Genomic DNA, 24,470 nt, shown 5'->3' on the forward strand with positions numbered 1-24,470 from the left:
TCTCCCTGGACCAGTGACAGAGTAAACCAATGATTAGCCAGCAAGCAAAATACTATTTTTTTTTTTTTTTCAGAATTAAAGTGTTTTAGTGAAACACATTTTAAAGATAAGTAGCAGTCTAATTTCCTTACCATTATAGGTGGGAATTTCAAAATACTCACTGTCTATACTGAACTGAATACATGTTTAGAGCAACAATCAATATCACATTTGCCAAAGGAGGAATTTATCACAAACACACCTGTGATGATACATTAAGCATTTATAAGAATACAATAATCACTTAAATGATTAAGTTATGATTCCATAACTTTTTTTGCATTATCTCAGTATAATATACATAATCACAGGGTATTGTATGTGTTACATACACCATGTATGTTTTTAATGGCTACTGAGATTCTCAAATAATTCACATGACTGAAGGAGCTGGGTTGTTTTTTTTTTAGGAAACACTAAATATAGTAATAATTATAATAAAATGATGATTACTGGAAACTCTGGGACCAAAACCCAAGAGTTCCCTAGTTCTTATTTTGGATGATATTGCATCTCTTTATGACCTTAACACTGCTAGGAGCTATATTCGTGTGCAGCATGTATAATTCTAGCTAGTGCCTTAAATCTAAATCCAAAACCCCAAATTGGGCATTAACTCTAATTTAGTCTCTGACATTACAGACATTACTATCCACCAGCCTTTCCTACAGCGGCACAGTGAGGACGCTGTGAAGATTTTTCTTGAGATATGTGACCTCTGTTAGGTTACATGTTACTATCAGGATGTTTATTAAATGTGCTGAAGTATGATTAATTTTTAGGCTTTTAACCTAAACCTGCTAGAAAATACATTTAACATATATATATTTACTTTTATTATCATAAAAGGCAGTCGTTAACTTTAGGAGTGTGAGAGAGAGTCATTAATCTCACACTTTAATCCATCCCAGCATGTGCCGTGTTCCCAAACTCAGACTGGATTCACTGGAAGCGATTCCCTGTTCTTCCAGCAGTATTAACCCTGGGTCAGGGTAAAGACAGAAAGCAGCAGGTTGCAGGCTGAAGAGCAACTGTGTAAATCCCAAGTTATTTTATTAAATTTGGTGAGGGCAAGTGTATATATATATATATCTCTGAGTGTGTTAGTTAACCTGGTCAGTGCCGATCTGTCTGAGTGGCCCAAATTACTGTAATTTAGATGAAGTCGGAGCACTTCAATGTGATGAAGGGCTTTTTTCTTTTTAGCATCTGTTTATCAAAGATACGTAACAGCCAGCTGTGATGAATTTTCATTTTATTTTAGGAGTGCTGTTTGTAAGAACGTTGATTTAGAAACAAAGTTCAAATACCATGCCACCAGATCTTGGGGGGTTTAATGCCCAAATTCACATTTTCTCTTTTGTATCTTGCAATTGCTGGTTGGGAACAGCAGCTAATTGCAAAGTTGCTGTTGGTTAACCTCTTAGTAGTTTGGAGTCAGAGGACGTTAATCACCTTTCCAGAAGAAAAAAACACAGAAAAGGACAGTAACGTAAAGGATATATAGTAATATAGGATAACACAGCAATGGTTAGAATTTCATTTGGTATTGCTGAGGGTCATATACGGGATGAAGAAAACCAAGGTTTGGGTGCTGGTTACCTGAGACAAGTACATTAATTACAGGTGCGGTTCTCAACAAAAGGTGTTTGCAAACCAACACCAACCTCCCACTTGGCAGTGATTCATACACATGAAACAGAATGCATGCTCCACGAAAAATTTGTCTCTACCCCCCAAAATATACCATTTGGTCAGTTTGCTGTTTAATCGCAGTACTTTTCCTCCCATTTTCTCAGCATATGCACTCCTGCGTCCACTTCCCTACTATCCTCAGGAGGAAAAACTGACTAGCAAGAGGCTAGAAGACGAGGAACTAACAGCAGCTATACTGACAAAATCTTGGCCATGTAACATGCCAAAGCTCATTTACATACCTCAGCTCCCTTCTATCTCGGCACTAGCTGAGAGAAAATAAGTTGTCAGAATGTAGAAACAGCCAATGCACTCTGTCTTCACCTACATACTTGAATCAAGTGGAAAATTAATTTACTATATTGCTGGGATAAGAGGCACTAGATGGTGCTGTAACATACACTTTTGCAGACTTTCTTTCTTTGTGAGAATTAGGCAGTCAGCTGTGCTACACTGTCAGCTTTGGGATTTCTATTTTTAGGGGAAACAGCAAACAATGGAAAAGTTTGATCTCTGACCTAATCCCTTTAAATTAGGTTTTTATGTGTTTCTGCAACATACTGTTTTGACTATTCTGTTTAAAAAGTAGTCTCTATAGTCTAGTTAAAATAGGAAAAGTCCTGTGTATGTATGCCATTGATTTCTACTCTGCCAATAAATTGGCTTGTTATACACCTAAACCCGCTAGTTCTAGGCAGAACAAAGTAATAAGTCCAAGTATTTCAAAATAAAAAGTGACTCTCAACCTTTAGACAATTTATTAAATACTGACAGTAAGAAAGCAGTTACAAGACAAAAGAAAATCTATACTTTAGACATGAATAAAGCCAGTAACAAAAAAACATATGAAGCAACAACAACCAGGCAGTCCCAACACTAAAGACACTTGCCATCTCCACACGCCCAAGGAAATTCCTGGCTTTTCAAGTCAATCAATGCAAGTTACCAGTTGAATTTACCACTCCCTTTGTCACAACTTTGTTGCACAAATTAGGAAGACGTGCCAGGTAATGCAGGTACTACCTGCCATCTGAAGCACGGAGCGTGGCATTCAAGTGAGTGCAGAAGTTCAGTGCACTACTTCCAGTCGAACGCCCTGGTACACACACACAGCAAACAGGGAAAAATTCCTTCTTTTAATTGTAAACGAAGAACAGATCCTAAGCTGTCAACTTCACATAACCCAAGTTATCAGATTTGCCATCCCAAAACTACTACTTCATCAGTTGTCCATTTAAATATTAAAGGTACTTTAAGAGAACACAGACAATGGAGCAAGGCAATTCCAAAAGCAAAAAAAATCAGTGATGGACAGGAGAACTATTCTAGAAATAATTGTGGTTGGACAACGCTTGTGAAGTTAAAGAGCAGCAGATGACTATCATGAAAGAGCTAATGCTTGCTTCAGTTGGCATTCTAGTGAGAACAGGGCATATTTATGACTCTTTTTTAATATTTGCTGCCTAGGTCAGGCTAGCGTGACAAATGAGGAGCTCTGAATATGCAAAAGGCTTTCAGACAAAGAGCCTATTAGCCAAACATGCCTATTGCTATGCGTAGAAGCAAATTCTCTTTCCAGTGAACTCTCGCCAAGTAACAAACTATTTGGCATGTGTGCAAAACCCATATTCAACACAAGTGACAGACAGCATGGCATAGAAAGCAAATGTGACTATAAACAGAAATTTGGTTCAATAAAGAGAAGAGCAAGTGAGGAAAAAATCCATTTTAGGTAACGCTAGCTAGAAGGGTATACCAAGTCAGAGACCCCACGTCCTTTAGCTAGCCTTTAGGATTATCGCCTCTACATAAATCCAGAGCTCCCAGACAGCTTAAAGATGAGTGTAACCTTCTGAGAAAAGGGGCCAAGACCTGTTCCTGTGTGACTGCTGCTCTTACAAATAGAGCTGTAAATCAGTAATGTCAATGGGCAGCTTTACAGTTGCCAATGTAAATTAAAGATGGGTCCTAAAGCCAGATACTGAGCTCCTCCAAACACTCCCTTCTGTGGCTGTGGGGAACTGCACCTTAAAGAGACTTTCAGAAGCACCAGTGGGAAAACAGCAGTAGTGTTGAGCAGAGCTCCAGTTACACCATGCTGATTTGAGAGCTTGAAAGAAACAAATTCTGTCAGGGCATCCTGAACCTGCTCTGGACACCACTGTGGTTTGCACGGCTCCTGGGCCACCATGAGATGTGTACATAGCTTTCAGATGTGGGTTAGCACGGACCTGATGTGTCCACAGCTGGTGTAAGCTGCAAAGATTTATGAGAGAGGCAGGTCTGACCTTTCCTTTAATTTTTTCCATAACAAAATTTTTGGTTGTCTTTGTGTTAATTAGGTGGCAAGATCTATAGCTAAAGTAGCTAGTAAACAAGAGCAACTCCCTTGAGTCTTACTAGCTGTAACATTTCTTTTTCTTTCTCCATTGTTCTTATTGGATCTGTCAGCACCCATCTTAGCAAAAAGATCAATGTATGTATAGTTCTAGACAGTATTGCCGAAGAAGATCTAACTAGCCCTGTCTGAAGAGGAGTTTATGTAAAGCTCACTTCAGCAATCCCCACTCACATTGCGAGCAGTGTTGGTTTTATACATGTGTATATTAACCAATAGAGACAATTGAATTATTTCCATATATTAAATAAAATAATGTAAATGGTTTTATATACGTTTAGATATAGGTAACTAGTTAATAAATCTGACTTAAGTTTAAAATACAGAGTACTAAGTATCAGTTAAAAGTACTACCTTTCTTGCACTGTGTATATAGAGCATGCTACTTCCATTACCCATGCAGGAAAATCACTCAGCACTCAGGAAGGTTCGGAGCGGTTAATATGGCAACATTTACAACAATATTGTCCTTAATCTTGGGGAAAACATTCTTGATGCTGTTTAAGGCTTTTGCTGGTTTCACATGGCTGCAGTTTGTCTTGGGGAAGAAGGCACATAACCTCAGCAGATGATGGCAGTGATAACAGATTAGTGAGTCAGAGCTAACATTGACAAAGAGACACAGAAAAGGCTTTGAAACCAAAACCTTTCTGAGGTTTTTTCATTACGAAGTACTGAAATTTAGTAGAGACTGAGTACACTTTCTTTGTAGTCTGCTTACTTAGGTTTTCTCCATTTCTTGGGCTGAAAGTTATATTGTTAACACCATTTCCTAACTTTTTTTTTTTTAGTAGTGGTACTGAGCATTGCATCACTCCAATCCAAAGGTGGTTGCACTGCAAAGATGGTGGAAAAAAATATATTCTACAATGTAATGGACATAAACTACATGTAATGGATATGCCAAACTCTGCTGGATTTCTGCCTGGGGTAGCAGAGGAATGGGCACTCTAGACATGCTCTTATGATTTTGCAGTTCTCATTTTTCTCTTGCTTTTGTAGGACTTCTGTCATCCTTGACCCTCACATAGGTTAGAGCAGCCTAGGTCCCATATGTAATTGTATGTTAGGCATAGCGAGACTAGCTGTACTTTCTATCTGCCTTGACGTGTTCTTTACCATCTCCTGGTGTGATGCTTCAGAACATTCATACTCTGAAAGAAATCTCAGGAAACCCTTTAACTGCTTTTCAGCCACTTTGAAGAACATGGGAGACATGAAAGAGCTGGAGAATCACAGAGAATCTGGCCTTACAACTCGTATTGGACACGCCAGCTATATCGAGCTCATACCAGTCTGTAGTCTAATGTTAGAGCTGCAGCCTTCATGTCACACACCAGTTTCAGCCATGCAGGTTTATGACAATCCCAGCCTTGCTCTCACGGCATTACCCAGCATGGGAACCTGTGACTACGTCCTCCTGGTACAGCTGGGTCCCTTTGGGAGGGTAGTTACAGCCTCAGAGAGGTGTTCAGATTCTCCTTGCTGCCACACTGTATGGATAAGGAAACCTCTGTCAGATAACTTCTCTCATGTACAAAACTACTTATAGAGTAGTATTTTCCCTTTACTAGCATAACCGTCACATTAAGAGGATTCCTCTACCTGAGAGAACCTTCTAGCTAGTGAAATGCCGAACTGACTAACAGCTTTAAAGGACTTCAGCTAAAGTGACGGTGAAAACCTCCTCTGGGAATGGGAGAAAAACATACCTTCTGAAAAATGGAAATTCTCACTCTGCACAAGATGTTTCAGGTATTTGATTACCAGTAGTTTCAGAGTATTAGCTGAATATTCAGCTGGCATCAAATTAGCTCTCAGTTGAGAGTTTTATTGTGTTTGTGCGTTCAGAGTGCAGGCTGTGTGTGTGTTAGTCAAAGTTCAAGAGATCTGGATGAACGTCTGGGTGAATATACACAACACGGGGCCGAGATTCCAAGTAGGAAGTAGTTATGGCAAAGCTCATTAAAAGGATGTCTCTACTGAAGGATTTCATACACAAATAAATAAAATAATTCTTTTAAAAATCTTCTACATATCAACCCTAGGATTTGTTTAATGCCTACAATATCAGATAAAGCAGAGAGATTAAGGAAACAGACATTCTAATAATATACACAGTGATACATAAAAATACAGTAGTCATATTTTAAGCTGTTATCTAATTGCAGAGAATATAGCACTGCATAAAAAAACCCAACAATTTAGTCCTCAGAGTTATCACACCAAATTTTCACCTTTTTTAAGGGCAGATGTACACTGATTCCAAAAGGAAACAGAAGTTTTCAAACCATCACAGCTCATTTATAGGGATAATTACCTGTAAATAGTAAGGTTATTAATGTTATTAGTTGAATATCACTATTTGTCAAGCATGAAAAATTCATCAAAATAGAAGTTCTACTACTGAAGTCCCACTTAGGATTAATTTGCTTCAATGGCTGAGTATTTAAGGAGATTTTCAGCAGTATATCGTATTTCGTTGGCCATTCACAAAACAGTTGACTTTCTACAATATTCCAAATCACCGTAACCTCTACATTTTAAAACGCTAATACCTCCTCAAAATTTGTCATTGATTGCACACTTCACAAGTTTTAAGACCCTGAAGAATTCAACAAACTCTTCCACAATGAACTAACCTTCATTTAATGACCTGTCCTTATCAACAGCAAATAAGAATAGTAACAACCAATATTGAGATATAGATTAATAAACTCCAGTCCAAATTGCCAGGTAAATACCCATTTTTTGCCCCTTTTTCATTCATTCTATTTAACATAAATTGAATGTTGTAGGTTCTTACAGGGCTTAAATATATATTGTCTAAATATGATCATGCAGCTAGGCATGTTTTTTTCAGAGTGGTTTTTAAATAATGTATGTTGCACATGTAATTTTTTTGGCATTTAGTTAAACAAACTAGAATGGAAGCCAATTCATTTTGTCTTTGCCTAAATTTCTGAAGATTCAATTAGTCAATTAATCTTTTATTACAAATACAGACATATAAACAATTTACTAATGGCTTTAGAAAATGGTAGTAAGATAGAAAATTGTATGTATTCTCTCATTTTGAATTTTCTTTTGTTTTGTTAAGTATCTTACCACCCATTCCATATTATGGAAGGCAAATCTAAGGCACAAAAGGCATGAGACTGCTAATCCACTGCTGAATTCATTTCCAAAGTCAGGTAAAATGTCATTCCACTGTTCTTTTGAAAATCATCCCCACAGCACCAGTAACATAAGGAATGAAAAATGGAAGAGTATTAAGCTAAATGGCCTTTTGGAAAGATGGAGCAAAAGCTATACAAATGATGTATTGTGGGGTGAGGTAAATGCTGTGTTTTCTGTGGTTTCTTTATGTTTTTTTCTTCCCCCAGATAAGAAGGGATTGAAATAAAAAGAGGCTTGACTAAAAATGTTTTCACTGACTTGATCATTAGGGTCTGACACTCAAATGGAAGAAGACTAGCCATTTTATAAAATGCAAAATGGAATAATTTCCTTTTAACATCCTATTTATTAGGAGTTGAAGAAGGCTTAGTTAGAGAAAAGAAGCCTTGTTTCCCCTGAGTGCATGGATCACATCTAATTGTATTCAGCTCAGACTGGCCACGACAGTGAGAGGAAGGAGAATCAATATTGCAAAGGAGACACCTTCCCCATTACATTTCAGAGATGTTTACCATTAATAAGAAAAAGGTACTTTCTGCGTAAGTAGTCTAGAGACACAACAGGATTTTAACACCGGCAGCCAGGAACACAGGTGTCCTGGTTTCGGCTGGGACAGAGTTAATTTTCTTCCTAGTAGCTGGTGTAGTGCTGTGGTTTGGATTTAGGATGAGAATAATGTTGATAACACACTGATGTTTTAGTTGTTCCTAAGCAGTGCTTATACTAAGTCAAGGACTTTTCAGCTTCCCCTGCTCTGCCAGGTGCACAAGAAGCTGGGAGGGGGCACAGCCGGGGGGAGGGCTGACCCAGACTGGCCCAAGGGCTAGTCCATACCATATGGCGTCATGCTTAGTATAGAAACTGGGGGAGTTGGCCGGGGGGCAGTGATCGCTGCTCAGGGATGAGCTGGGCATCAGTCAGTGGGTGGTGAGCAATTGCATTGTGCATCACTTGTTTTGTATATTCTTTTATCATTGTTATTATTATTATTTTCTCTTCCTCTGCTGTCCTACTAAACTGTCTTTATCTCAACCCATGGGTTTTACTTTTTTTTTCTGATTCTGTCCCCCCTCCCACTGCAGGGGGGAGGGTGAGCAAGTGGCTGTGTGGTGCCTATTTGCTGACTGGGGTTAAACCATGACAACAGATTTAGAAAGCTGATGATAATTCATAGGTTTCCACGTCGGAAATTCTCCAAGTGCACTGCAACTGATTTACATCCTATCAAGTGCTTCACGCCTCATGCTAGGACCCGCTGGAGTAACTGGTTTTAGCATAAATGGTTCAGTGGTTTCATAGTGCATCCCTTCTCTTGCTCTTTCCAACCATTTTATTTTTGGGAGCAGTTTTGGAACATTTCCCAATGTAGCTTCTAAAAGTAGTGGATTCAGGGATATTTTTTAAGGAGGACCTCTTTTCATTTTCAAACCCAGCTGTAGTTAGTAAGAGATCTTCTTCCAGCTGCCTTATAATTGGTCAGAAAGAGATAAATTGTATGTGAAACAGCTTTGCTGATCTTAAAGCATCTGGGAGCTAATTTCCAAGGGAAATTCCAGCTGGCAACTGCTGCAAGAGTCTGGGTCCCTAAGTCCGTCAGAACATGCAAGTGAGTTGGAAACAAGATTAAAATTGTAGCCCAATGTTATTTAAATCTAGCCAAAATAATGCAGTTCTGCATTCCATAATCAGTTAAATGTATCCACTTTTCATTCATTGGCACTCACTTCAAAGCTGAGCAATCACTGCATGCAAATAAACCCTGCACTTCACTAGAAACAATAGTCTGCAAAAGTCACATTCAAACAAGAAAACTGCTACATTTAACAGACCTGCTGTTAGTTATCCCCAACAGATATTGCCTGTAACATGTATATAGAAAACACTGCAGATCTCCCAGCCACTCCTGACTAAATTAGGTGACAATGATGTTTATGATTCTGTTAATTACAAAAGAACTAAAGGATGCCATTCAACAGAGACATTAATTTAAATGATTAGAGTGCTTTGACAAAGTCGTGCTCTCTGAAGCTGTTAGGCAAGCCTTCCTTTCCAACTGCAGCTTTGTCCTGTGTAACACCTTTAGCAATAACCTGGAGGAAGCATTCTTGTCAAGTTTGCAGATGGCATCAAATTGGGGGGACTAGCCAATGCATTTTTAATTCGGAGAAACGTAAACAGGATGGAGGAACAGGCGGACCACAAACTTACAAACTCAACAAGAACCCATGCAAAGCCCAGTGCGTGGGAAGGAATAATGCCTTGCAGCAACTCAGCCTGGGGGCTGGCCAGGTGGGGACCAGCCCTGCTGAGGATGACCTGGGGTCCTGGCAGACAGCAAGCTGAGCCTGAGCCAGCAGCCAGCCCTGGCAGCAACAGCCAGCAGCATCCTAAGCTGTATTAACAAGAGAATAGCTCAATGGAAGCGCTTACCCTCCTTTATCCAGCACTCCTTAGACCTCGTCTAGAACACTGCATCCAACTTGGAGCCTCCCTGCACAGGAAAGGCGTGGGTAAATGGGTGCAGGTTCAGCAGAGCCCCACAGAGCTGGCCAGGGTTCGGAGCACTTGAGGACTGGCCATGCACGGCTGCCGATGCTGCAACAGTCGTGGTGATGCAGGATACTTCAAACCCTTGCATCAGGGCAACAGAAGAGGTAGAGGAAGTGTTAGTTTCCATTAATGCATTTGGGTATTGTTTAACAGAGACAGAACCAGCAGGTCTGATATTCCTGGGGCACATGGTTTGGTTTTTTTTATGGGAAGTTTCTGTCTTGAGTACTTACTTGGACTAGTTTCTGAACTGAAGGCAATCACAGGTGATGAGATGCAGACACGTTTGTAATATTTCTGTTGTTGTCATTGGACTCATTGAAACTGTAAGCTGCAATCAGTCAAATAAATAAGTGGTTTGGGGAACTGCACAAGCAGGGAAATGAGTAGCTCACAAACAAGGTCCTGGATGTGCAGGGGCGAACACTGAGATACCACCAGAATTTTTAAGCAAATTGCTACCTGAGGGATACAGAAGAAAACCAGCAGATGATAAGTGGGAGACAAAAGAAAGTACATTCAAGAATACTGCAATGGATCGGAAATTTTGTCATTTGACCAGCCATATTCCTGAGTCGCCTGAATAAAAAGGATTGAGCCTAAAGACTGTACATAGGGTCACCGTCTCAATTTTCTGAAACAGAATCAAAGGCAAAGAATCTATTCTGTTGACAAAATTATTAAATTATTAATAACTGCATACATACAAGTTCAGGACTGAATGATATCAATTAAATTTAATTAACATCTGTACAATGCTTTGAGGGCATAAAATGTCATGTAACTCTAAAGAATTCTTAGAATTAATCCTATTAATCCTATTTTTAGGATTTATTAATCCTAAACCAGTTTTTGCTGCATTAGCACACTGCTAACCATTAGTATCTCCCTAGGCAAAGTGAGGTGGTACTCCAAAGTTTTAGGCTGATTAGTAATTCTTTTGTATGGAAAAGTAAATTTTTTCCTGAATTCAAGTTCCACTTGAAACTGGCAGTAATAAGCAAATCCATATTGATGACAATTTTTAAATAACGGTATTCTTTGTATCGCCATTGATTCTAGCAGGACTGACTAAAGAAAGGATATACGTAAATATACCAAAAAAAGAAGAGCTGGATATTAGTGTCATCTTTCATCATCGTAGGCACTAATATGGCTGGAAAATATTGATTACCTTAAAAGCCCCTAATAACTAAAGAACTGTTGGCTTAATATTTTCTCTAATCCTCCATTAAATTTTACAGTAAGTCCTGATGTATTTGCTGTTAAGGATTTTAGGGCTGAACTATATCATGTACTTATCTGAAGTGTCAGCTCTAAGGCTTATACTGCAGTTGATGAGAACTATGTTATAGGTGAGTAATAACTCCGAAGATTTAAGTATGGTTTCAGGGACTTTGGAAATAGATACGTTTTCTAATGTATATTATTCTATAACTTTTGTCTTTTAAATAATCTTTATAATTAGGGAATAATATAAATTTATTCAGTGGAAACATTGGTCCTGTTAATTACTCAACTATAGCTGTTCTGAAAATTCCCTCCTCATAGTACAAGTATCTCGACAGCCGGTTTTATTGCTTCTTATTTTCCTATACACTCACAATCTAGTTTTCTAAAACTCCAGTGAGTTATATTTATCAAAGTTAAATAAGGGAATAGTGAAAGAAGACTTACCCAAACATCTGAACTCTTCAGATCCCATTGAAGTGAGTGGAGGATTATTATATTTTTTTGTTGTTGTTTGGTTTGTTTGTTTGTTTGTTTGTTTGTTTTGCATTCCTACTTTACTGAAGTGAAGGTTATCTGAAAGGGCCGTTTACACCTTTCTTTTGCTATGTTTAGTACCAGAGTATTACAGACCAGCCGAAGGCATGAAGACATCATACTAGATCCTGCATTGTCATGTAGCAAACAGAGAGATTTTCACCTTAGTTCACGTTTGGTTTTGATTCCACGGGACTGGTTGAACACAATAAGCAGCCACGCCGGTACAGACGAGCTAACAGCCAGGCTGCACTTCCCCCTGCACCTCAGCCCGGCGGCGGAGAGAAAAATGCAAAGTGGCAAAGAGTCATTTTGGTGCATCCTTAATTTTTGGTGATACTTTCAGCAGCAGATCCTGACACAAGTTCATCTGCTGTGCCTAGTTCCTCAGAGAGCCGTGACTTTGACTGGAGCACTACGCACCCCTTTAACGATGATGGGTTTACAGGCGCTCACGGATGCTGCAGTGGAAGCAGCTGTGCCTGAGGCACCTATGTACTGTGGTTGTACTGCCCTGACTCTAATATCACATTCCTAACCCATACACAACTGTCCGGCCCTTCTACCACTATAAATCTTGCCTAGGTCCAAACTGCCGACACAGAGAAAAGCTTTGCATGCCCTCAGCAATTCCCCTGAGCCGATTTCTATACATTTCAAGTGTATTTACAGAAATACCTTCAAGATACTGCTACCTAACACCAGAATTACGAGAACATCTCTTTGTGTTTTCAAAAAAGAGAAAAGATTTTTCAGTTAAGAAGTAGTTGAAAAAATAGTATAGGAGGAGCAGTGCAATTATAGAGCTCCTTCCAATGCACATCCTCACATCACTTGAACAGCGTAACGGGGCCTCACTGGGTTAACTCACATTTTCCAAGACCTCTTTATATAGTAAAGGTGATACATAATGGGATCCAGCAAAGAAGAATAGACTTTTTTTCTCTTGTCTACGGTAAAACTAAGGACTTCTCTTGATCCCATGAGTTACATCTATCCTTAGTGATTGTTTTTGGCTCAATCCTGTAATCACTTATTTATGGAACTATCTTTATTATAGGAGCAGTCTCATTAAAACAAATGGGCCAGCATGAGGGGGTTATTCATGTGCTTTTTTGCAGGACCAGGGCCCAGCTCCTCAAAGCCATTTAAGCGCCTAAGTCCTACTTAAGCCCTGCATTCCCCTGGGTTTCATCACTCCTCTGGCAGGGTTTGGCACCGCTGGGGCTGCCACAGGCGGTGCAGCAGAGGCACAGCTCGCTCTTGCTGCAGCGGCATCGCCTCCATCGCAGGGTGGGAGCACACGCGTACGCCGTCCTCGCGAGGAGGGGGTGCGCTGCAAGCTCACACCCTCGCTCACGCTGAGGTCAGTTGGCCCTATAGCTGTGCCCTTTGTAGGGTAGTCAGAGTACAACACCTAATTATTTTAATGACTGGAAATGAACTGTGAATTTCTTAAGAGCCATTGAAGCAAAATGTTTTCAGTCAATCTACCCGCATTAATAACAGACCGTTAGAGACTGCTTATATCTGTAATATAATGAAGTACACCTGCTATATTTCCCTAGTTAATATTAGGCCAAGTGTTAAAATATCAATCCTTGGCTTGCGTCCTTCTGAGGAAATAAATGAAAAGGACAAAAGCGAAAACTCCCACAGCACCTTGCACCTGAGCCGTGCTGAGCTGGACCGCTTGCTCCTGTCAATGTGTCCCCAGGAGAGACCTGGCGGGGAACGAGTCGAGGACTGGCCACCCTGCCACCCCGCTCCTCCGGCAGCTCCCGCAGGGCCCGAGCACAGCGGGAAGCCCGGGCAGCTGCGGGGTGCTCTGCTGCAAAGGGCCCGGGTGTGCCTGGCCGTGCCGTGTGTCACCTCCAGACCAGCAGTTATTTCTCTATCCCAGTTTGGTTATTCCTGCTGTAACTGTGCTGTTCATTGCTGATTTGCTTTTCCTTTGTATGTCCAAGGAAATGCAAATATAGAATGTAATCAGGAGGATGAGACACTACAGCCAGTGTCTGCCAAACAGTTTAGCGAGTGTGAGCACCTCCACTAGAGACAGAAGTTGAACCAGCTTTAACAGACGATTTTCAGGCAGTTCTGAGCATCCATGCAGAAAGAAATCACCTAAAATCATGATTCATTTTTAAAAATGCTGCCTGAGCTTGAGTCCTTTAAAAATAAAAATGTCATTACTAATTCAGGGAAGTTTTCATTCAGTCACAAATGCTGGCGTGCAAGTTTGGTACACACAAACATGGAACAACATTTAGCCCTGCGCTTAGGTTTCAGAGATGTCTCCAGAGTCCCTGGGCAGAGCAGCCCCGGACAAGCAGCCCTTGCGCAGCCTCCCTGAGAGCGGAGGCAGAGCCATCCAATGCCATTAACTGCACTTGCTCCTTGCGGAAGAAGCACAATGCATATCAGATTGCAAATGGAGCAGAGATTAAACATAGCTTTTAATGGCTCTGCAAACACTTACGTTTGAGAAAAACACCAAAGCATAAACTCATTATTTACCACTAAATAAACTCCTTTTTTTTTCCCAATATGGCCTGCTTGCGCTCAGCTACAGCACTGCCTCAGTAGATGTCTTCCCACAACTCAGGCAGTATTGTAGTTGCTTAGTTTATGAACATACACACATTTTTGCTGTTGGACATAAAATGGACCAGAAGGCTTTTCACAGTGTGTTCGGAGTGATGCTCCAGACCACGGGTGATGCCAACCACAGAAATCCTCCATCTCAAAGATCGGGGTCCGCATGCCACAGCCAGGCTCTAGGTCAGTAATTAGCAAAGTCTTCAAGGGATCAAGTCTTTTTTCTTCTCTGCTCCAGGAATCCGTTGAGGAGATCATGTTCCTCAAAGACACTAGTTATTGGAATGGATTTAGCACATTTCATCTCGAAGGCTCTGCTCACTGGGCAGGCCACAGATGCTCAAATATCGCTCAAGTGTGATCAGCTTGATAAGTTACACAGCAGTCTTTCTCCTCTCTGATTAGACGCCTGCTCAAACTCTTCTGGAAATAATATTCAAAATGAAAAATCAGGAAGAATTACATTTCTTCAATGCTAATAATTTTTTTACAGGTCATCTACCAGCACTCAGCACTCTCCCGGAGAGGCATGGCAGCCACGTGGGACTGCATCCCCCTGTGAGCACACACAGCCCTCTGCAATTACACCAGCAGAAAATTTCACACATGTGCTGACCACCTTGTAAAAACTGCCAGTTCTAAAATACTGCCAGTTCTAACGAGAAAGCATCGGTGAGAAAACCTCTGTTCAGATACACTGCCCTTCTCTGTGCCTGCCTATGGCTGTGCTGCAGCAGCATCTGCTAGGACACTGGGATCAGAACTGTGCCCCTACAGTCCTGTTCACTGAATTTTTAAATACTGAATAATTTAACATCTTAGTTCTGTTATTGAAATAGTATTGTTTAGCTCACATCACTTTAATAGGTCTTACTACTTAAATTTAGCTTGGGCGGCTGTGCATGCACACGGCTGATCCCAGAATAGTGTGAGTCCACCAGCCTGTCTCCGACTGCTGTTCCAGTGTCCTGGCTCCCCTAACTTGTCTCTTTGATGGAAATAATCATAGCTTATAGTCACCACTACATCAACTGCACCTCCGGGCTGCTAAGCATCCAGCTGACCCCTGTGGTGCCTTTGCTTAGGCAGCCAAAAATCCCGAGGCTTGGTATGAGACTGCAATACTTTGTCCTTGCAAATAATGTCGCGTGTGTGATAGGGAGAGCTGGCTCATTCCCTGGCTGTGCCCATCACTCACAGAGCATCTCTTCTCCGAAGCTGATAAACCAAAGAACCAAGATGAATTTCTCTTCAGTAACTTTCCTTTTGCCCATTACCACGTGCACCATATAATATAACTGCACATTTCTTTGTGACTCAGAAATAAAGAATTGTTTAGATGTTTATTAAACAACAGAGTTGAATGAAATTAGTCACATTATGTTGTCTGGAGTATGAAAGTTAATTGGAAGACACAATGATTTACTAAAGTTTGAAATACCAAATGGGTTTTTGAGTAAGTTAATGACAACTAGAATCAGAATGTAACTGTGGAAAATGGAAATTTTATTTTAATTCCTACTGAAGTACTTTTGTAAATGAGCTTGCTGTCGACTCATTGTGAGAGGTTTATCACAGCTTGGTTTGCCGTTACATGTTATCCAAGGGTACGTTAAATATGGCGACCGGATCACATTCATCATAACACGCTGGAATAGCAATTTAGTTTTTCTAAATAAAAAACAAGAGGGGAGCGAGAGTGGCAACTGTGAGGAATCTTCTGGACAAAGAAGATCAAGAACAGCAAACTGCCTGGTAGCTGAGGAGCAGGGGCGGCTGGGGAGGCCCACCGGGCACCTCCAGCAACCCCCCCCACCCCATGGCTTTGCTCCCCGAAGCACGTGCCATAGTTTTGATAATGTAAACGCAAAATGTCAACACGGTCATTGCAGAAAAGCCAGTGTGGCATTTTCAGAATATGTTTCCACCTCCGTCTTTTGTGCCTGCACTGATTTCTGGTGCTGTGGGGGATTTTTTCGGTAGAGGAGGCACATCTGCAGAAAATGCCAGCGTGTTTATTCTCCAGAATAAAGACAAATAATAGGAAGGGATCCAAATTCTCTCAGCAACAGTGGAATAACTCCACAATAGCCCACAGAGCCCAATGAACATCGCACAAAGCTAAAACTGGATTTATGCTGCACACAGCAGAAAGGCAAATGCGTGCCATTAACAGGAAAGCTTAAATCAGAGGAAGAAGGTGGAAATGTTTTTTCCCACTGAAATGCTTTTTAACGTGACTGCAAAGAGCCCAAAGTGCCAAAGCGAGGCAGCCACCAGATGGTGCAGGTGGCATCGCCGGGTCTCCTCGCTCCCGAGGTGGGCAGAGGCTCCTGTAAATTAGAAGCAGTGTTTGGAAAAAGGTAGGGAAAGAGATATTGTTTATTTTCAGTATCCTAGGAATATTTTCGGCAGTGGAGTGTAATGAAAAAAAAAAAAGAAAAAGGGAAGGAAAGAAAATAACAGAGAAGCATCCCTGTATAATAACTGCTCTGTCACTGCTTGTGACGTATTGCACAGTGGGCTGGATGCAAAGCGGGGATGCTACGCTAGCCGTGCTTTGCCTCAAAGGACCTTCAGAGGCCTTCAGAGGCCTCACTCATTTTATGAAGGCACAGAACTAAACTCTCTTGATTTTTTTTTTTTTTTTCCAACAAGGTAGCACAGAATTTTTGCAAAGACATTTTTGTTCTTATCAAGAGATGATCAAATTCCCCCATCACATCATGCCAGGAAATATAATCTTGTTTCCTGAGCAACTTTCCATCCTCCTCCTCTCCCATGGAAGAGCCACCTTCCTCCTTCTCCTCCTCCTCTTCCACCTCTTCCTCCTCCTCCTCTTCTATGAAAGACAGGAGCCAGCTGGCATTAAGAAAAAAATGCCCATTTCCTTCTCTCTTCCTCCCCACCATTGCATTTATGAATTTCAATTTTACTTGTGTTTTCTACCAGTAGTTTGGAGAAACTCCTTGCTGGCCGCGAGCGTGTTACCTGCCCCGGGAGCTGGGGACAGTCCTGGGAGCTGGTGATCCCTGACTGCAAGGAAGTTAATCCAGTTTGCACAAGTTGAGGACCAGATCCTCTCAGCGTTTTATTACAATCTTTTTTTTTTCCCCCTTCATTTCTTTTTACATCTCTCTCCCACTGATCTCTTAATCCTTGCACTCAGCAGGTTGTTTATTGTTTATCTAAACATCTCCTACTGTTGTCTCATGTTCTCTTCCAGCCCTCCTTAAACATTTGGCTTCTCCTACCCTTTCTTAGCATAAACCAGCCCAGAACAGAATTGCATTGCGGTCCTTTCAGTTTAACATCTGCTTATTTTTCTCCAGTTGCTCTTCCACAAAGTACTGTATTTTGAAACAATCTTGTAGCTCCAATATTTTGCTCCTCTAACAAACACGGAGCTCCCACAGAGCTCTGCTGAGAGACATCCGAGTTTACAACAGGTTTAAAGATCACACCTTTCCAGAAGCATCAGCTCTTACACAACTGGAAATTAAAACTATTAACATATTTTGGATTATTTTGTCTTCAGTCAGAAATAGACTGCTGTTGCAAGGGAATTATTCCTAAGATATTGCTATCTTCACGCTCCTCTGCAAGGACAGAGAGAAAAAAGAGATTATCTGAAGCTTAAAATATGTGGAAAAGGGAAAAATAACAAATCTGAAACATTTGCAAGTGAAAACATATCATGCAATTCAAATTCCCCTAGAATTTACAAAACAGAAAAGTTGTTAAGTGTCAGTCCAAATTTCTCCTTACATTTCGTGTTTTTCACCCCCACCTCCAGACCTCCCCCAAATTCCCAGTACACATGGCAGCAGGCCGGTGAGTGCCAATGAGCGCAGTGAGCATGAATCCCCCTCCAGCAGAGCCAGCTCCCTCCCAAGGCTGACCTAAAGATGGAATTACAGCTTCAGAGTACTCACGGGTCCCCTCCACGTAAATGACAAATGGCCCTTGGATCGAAACGTGACATGGTCACACTGGTCGGGAAGATAATCTGTAAATTTAAGGAAGCATAATCTGGGATAACAAGGTTTTACAGGGATCTAAATTCTTGAAATTATGTCTACTGCATTTAAAGTCCCCTCCATTAAACTCTGTAACTTCCTTTGCTCTCAGTCCCATTAGTATTGTAAATTTAATGATCCTGCGATGCTGCTTCATTGATGCTTGGCTTGCTGTCAAGCAGGAATTTTGTAAAAGCTGGTTGCCATGCTGAATGTCTGAACTAACACAGTATCCAAAGCCACCTTGCTTTATCTTTGCAATATACCCTCCTCCTTTCCCAGAACTGCTTTTAACAACCATCAGCCCAACCGATATCAGTAGCATTCCAAATAAAGGATTCCAACCTATAAAGATAGGTTCCTTTCACACGTCAAATATCTCTGTGAGTGTTCACTCATTTTTCCTGATTTTTCTAATTGACCAAGACTAAACAGCAGAGATATAAGATATTAAAATGCTTTGGCCATTGCCCTTTGAAACCTTAGTATCTCTCCAACCGCCATCTTCTTTTAAGCATAAAGGAGTAGGTGGTGGTTGGAAGCTGAGCTGGGTGGCAACTGCAGCAAACGCTGTACGGAGAGTTGGAGGGGATGATAGTCCAGCCCGAGATGCCTGAGGAACTGAATAGGACCTTCAGTCAGAGTTTGGTGGTCAGCACTGAAATGCAGGAAGAGATTTGGGGCTCCTGAAAGGCCACGAGAGGCTGGGGCGGGGCGGAGATGCTGCGCAATGACTGACTGTGGCACGAGGTTTGTGACCAGCACAGCGATGTGAACTTGCTGGGGGGGGGTTTACTAGTTTCCTGCATGAATGTATTGACCTAGTTTTCTGGCAATTCCTGGATTTATACTTATGAAAAAATATTGTACTGACTTTTCAGAATACATACTGGAGAAGTGAAATGGTGTTATACATATCAAGTAGGTCCCTTTTCAGCTACAGCTATCGTAATACAGTTTAGCAGTTATACATATATGAAATAAATGCAATAAGGCTGCTACAAAGCTCATCTATACACTCCTTATTAATTCCACAATGCCTCCCATCCGTGTATCACTTAAGGTGAAAATGTATGCCTTCCCATGCCTCCTAAATTATGTCTATTTTAAGAAATATTGAGTGAGACACTGGGGTTCAGCAGCATACTTTGTCAGCACATTGATTGGGATTTGCATGGACGGGCAGTTTATGTACAGTCCTGTTTCTCACAGCATGCCTGAGTGTTAACCACGAAGTGAATTCCCTTGCAATTTATAGCCCTGTTCTTTTCAATTTGCTCCGCTAAGTCATTCGGCTCCTGACAGGTCTCAATTCCAAACACTGGATTGTTCAGCACAAAACAAAATGACATCGTCGCCCTAATCAATACACCCTCGTGGTAAACTACAAGTATACGTATGTCTCCCAGACTGGCTTTTACAAGGGGAGTTTTTTCCTCTGGCTGCCCTGTGCCCTGGCAGCTGGGGCGGTTGCTGAGTGCCACGAGGTGGCCGCAGAGGAAGGCCTGAGTGCGGCTGGCCACGCCACCGGCTGCACCTCCATACCCTCATCCCACCTGCAAGGGACTGAAACCATTAAACCTTCATCAGAATTCAAATGCCAATACCTATTATATCAAATGGAGACAAACCCATGCTAAACATCCACTCGAGCTACCCTAAAGAGTGAAGAATATGCTACATGCTACATGTGAAGAATATGCTTCACATGCTACATTTTACAGTCTTTTTTTCTCTCACTTTTTCTTCTCATTTTCTATTCTTTTTATTTCCCTTCCTACCTTCCCACATTCCCCATTCCACCTCCCTCGCTAGCCCACCATCAGCAGGCTCTCGCCGTCTTCCCACATCCCACCTCCCTCCTCTGCCCTTCCCCAGCCCAAGGCTCACAGAGGAGGGCTGTGAATGCCAAGAAGGACCAAACCCAGCCTTGTCACGCAGCCCATGTCCAAGAGTATGACAAGCCCGTGGTCTTTCTGCCAGTGGTCATTGTTGAGGAAACCTGCTTCCACGATTCCCCTGCAACAGAAAGAGAAGTAGTGCTGCAGTTTTTCCTCTTACACAGCTCCGTGACAGTACATGTAAAGCAAGGTTGGCCAGGAAATCCAGCCATTTCTCCGGCCAGCTGCTCAGCTTGTTTCCTATCATTTAAAGCCTTACTGGTGACTGGTTTGGGTGAAGAGCCATCAGAAAACAATAAAATCCATAATAAGAATCAGATTGGGTAAAAAAAAAAATACATACGGAGCAGCCTTGGAAACACAACTTCACAGCTGTGGAAATCCCACTCCTGCACAGGGAGCAAAGGGCTTCCTTCTCCCCCAGGTCTGGGTCCATGGCCGGCACGAGGAGAGACGGCGGAAAAGGGGGAATGCAAGTTCAAAGATGTATTTTTGTCCCTGCACCACCTCTGCACAGAAATACAGAGTGAGGTACTGGGATTGCACCAAAAAGTACTGATTTCCCATGGATGAGAGCAAAAGAAAAGGCGAGCTCATTGTCAGCACTGCACATCGGTAGTGCAGCACAGGCCGAAGAAGATGAGAAAAAAATGCCTGTAGCATTTTCTACCAGCATCTTGAGCCTTGCTGCCCACCATGGTAGAAGTGATGCCATCCTCTGTGGAAAGGTATGGGAAGCTGCCTTCCTAGTTCTGCAAAGTAATGTGTAAAAAACACCTTATGGATTATTTAGTTCAGAGGGACTATTCCAGCCAAAAAGCAATACTTAATGTCACTATCCATCACGGATAGAATAGCAGTTACGCCTTTGCCACTATGCAGCAAGCTTCAAAAGAATGAAAAAACTAAAGACAAACAAATATATGTTAACAGTGCACTGGCCTCTGCTGACAGCAGCTTGTCATCCCTGAGAAAACCCTGCCACATTTTTGTCTAAACAGTTTCCATTAATGAAGTTAACCAGCACCCCAGAAATAACACACAGATGTTATATGGCATTAGACTGTCACATATTGATTAAAAAACCCCAATGCCTCTGTGACAGGAGTAGCTGTTTTAGCTACATTTTCAGAATCAACATATTTAAATATGGCAAGATTGCTGCCAGTCTTTACCTTTACGCAGCGTAGCACTGCACACGGTGGGTCAGACTCCGTCTTTAAATATTTACAAGAAATCTGCTGTCTTCTTGCTTGGAGACTGCAAGGCAACCCGAAATATAATATCCCTCTCCCTGTCTTTCCTGACTGCAAGATCCAAATGTGCTTTCTTTACATTCAACCTTGATCAGCTTTCCCCTGATTTTTCTGTGCTGCATCAGAGTATTTAGATTGCCTGTCATTAGCACAGGGCCAGAAATTGAGACAAAGTCGGGTTTTTCGTTTCCCACTCCCTGATTTTTAGACTGTCTGAGTGAGAATGAGACTCCCAAGAGCCGCTCCAAGTGAAGCGACTACCAAGAGCCCTGTGACCAGCTCCCATCGTGGCTGCTCAACCGTATATATGCCGATGAAAGTGGAGCTCGTGTTTTCAGCATGGCACAGGCTGGGTCCTGTGATTGCTCTGAGAAACTCTGCTGGTTTTGGTACAAGCAGTACTTGCAGCCTCCGAGGCTTCCAGCTGCCATGTGAGAAGCTGCAGAGGTGCACTGGAAGAAGCAGGTCCGAAAATCCATCCTGTAAGTGCAATGGTGCAAAATGCACCAGCACCACATAATTAATATCAATCATCACTAAATACAGAGGACTCAACTTTCAAAAGAGACCTGGAGGTAATTGCTTGTCAGTCTACCTTTTAGGCCATGCATTTGCTGATAGGTTTGTGTGAATCCTCATCTATAGTGCCATAGAAAGCATACGTGCTTTGTACAAACACAGCCAGTGGGTGCTATATTTAAGATTAAGTAAAAACCATCTAAAGAACAGATGGAGCAGGGCATCTACAAACCGAAAATAGACATTTCTTTAAAAATAGATGAAAGCAACATTTAATTTAGTTCAAAGGTTGAAATGAACCATTAACAAATCTAGGCTCATCTAAATACTTGCTTGTCATGTATATTTAATTGTTTGCATTTCCATTTCCATTTGGATCATGCTCTGCACTCTACACAATGACCACAGCTTGTCCTGAAGTGTCTGACCATGGAGAAGGATTTTATAGTATTTCTAAACACAGAAGAAGAGGAGATTTCCGGGCAAAAATAGATGCAAAAAACATCCAAAAGGCTGTTGTGAAGAATTATTAGTCAGTCCCTGAGTGGGAACCAGTGCGCTTGGCACAAAGAGAATGTTAAAAGCAGAGATATGTAACAGGGCAGCGACAGGCAACACATTACAAATACATGAGTCTTAAAAAAACTCTGCCACTTGAAGACAGTTTGGTAGAACTCATCACATAAGAAACCACCGTTTTCCTTCTTTTTCTTCAAACCAGGACGAAACTGTGGAAAGCATCGCTCTTCCCAGAGAGCAGCATCCCACCCGCTCTGCGCAGGCGGGCTCGCCCTCGCCCATCACCGCTCTCCCCTGTGTGTGGAGGGTTGTTGTACACGACCTAGGAGAACTTCTAGGGGTGGGAGATACAAACCACTTCATTAATATCAGATCAGCTACAAAAGGTATTTCAGAAGTAGCTAATTAACAAACTTTTGATAAATCTAACGTGAGCAGATACATGATGTTTGCAGTTACTCTGCATGCAGGTTCCAGACTGCAGCTCTAAATATGTTTTTCAGCGTCCTTGAAAAATTCATTTTCTTCACAAGTCTACTCATTATTTATTAATTACTCTTATTCTGAATTCCAGATCACCATAATTTCCTCACTCACGAGTATAATTTTCCCCTCTCTCTCTTATTCAAATATAGTCAGGAACCTGAGTACACGCATCCTCTGTTGGCTTGTTTTCACCTTTGGGCAGTAAGCATGGGTTTTGCTTTATGCTTTAGACAAAGGAAGGGCAGTAGAAAATGAAAACCCCTGTGTCATAGTTCCAGTTTTGTTTCTGGCCACCAGCAGTTTTTTCCAAGCCAGCAGCCCTCTCTGTGACCAGGTTTCCCCCGTATCAGGTACTTACGTGGCCCCAGCAGTGGCCTATGTGGGATCCTCAAAGCCTTAAATATTTTCTCTTTGGAAATTCCTGCCAAGGAAGGCTGTTTTTCAGTTGAGATACCAAAATGCAAAGACATCAAGACCTGGCAGTGCCTGACCACGCAGAGAAACTGTTTTCTCAGTACAAGTGGCACCTTAAACAGCAGGACATTTTTTCTGCACATATACAATTCCAGAGAGGTTTCTGTGTCCGTGGGTCCTGGGGCTGGTTAGGCATCTGGCTGTAACTCCCTGATCTTTCTAACAGCTGTGGCCAGAGCTACTTTGGCAGGTTTGCCAGCATAGCTGTGTCAATTAGGGGCATGAAAATTCATCCTACTAACTGGCTTCATTATGAAAGCAAGTTATTACATGGAGATTCAACTAATGTGAGCATAAAAAAAATATCTCTTTCTTAAGCATCGTTTGGACAGATGGTTTTTCCCTCTTTGTGAACGGTTTGGGTTTTCAACACAAGCTGCCTCTCCAGTGGAGAGGAGGTAGGGTAATTGTCTCTTAATTAATGCTCCACTGGCTCAAAAGCACATTCTTTGAGTGGAACATATTAGATGTAGTTTTCTTACACAAAATTCAGATATAAAAAAGAAATCATAAAACCACTACTGTTTTGGTTAGCATCAGAAAAATTTGTATTCAAGAAAATACTAAAACTGGGGTCCTGATTCTTTCCCATTTTACACCATCTTGCAAGAAAAACCTGAATAAAGGCTACTCAGGAGTCCAGAGTCTATTTTCTTAGGAGGTGAACCGCATACACCCAAAGAATAAAGTGACAATTCCTTCATGTTTCTGAGTTATGGATTAGAAAAATAGTCTCAGCAACACTGATCAATGGGAACTTCAAAGAGAAATGTGGACCATCTATTACGTTTTCTCCCAATTACTGTCCTTCTGCTGAGAATTGCACTTTATGTGCCTCCTAGGCTTCAAAAAAAAAAAGGGAGCAGGATTAAAAAAAAAGCTTATAAGAGAGTTTTACCGTTTTATTGACTCCAATCACCATAGAGCTAGTTGAGTTGGTAGTAAGTTCTGAACTGCTGGTGCAGGTGGGGCCAGTTTGATTGTCTCTACAAAATCATGAGAATTTTTTTTTTCACTTTGTAGCCAAAGCAAATAAAGGAAACAGGCATTAAAATATATTTTTGGG

Source organism: Platalea leucorodia (assembly GCF_965183815.1).
Source record: "Platalea leucorodia genome assembly, chromosome: 9".
Taxonomy (NCBI): domain Eukaryota; kingdom Metazoa; phylum Chordata; class Aves; order Pelecaniformes; family Threskiornithidae; genus Platalea; species Platalea leucorodia.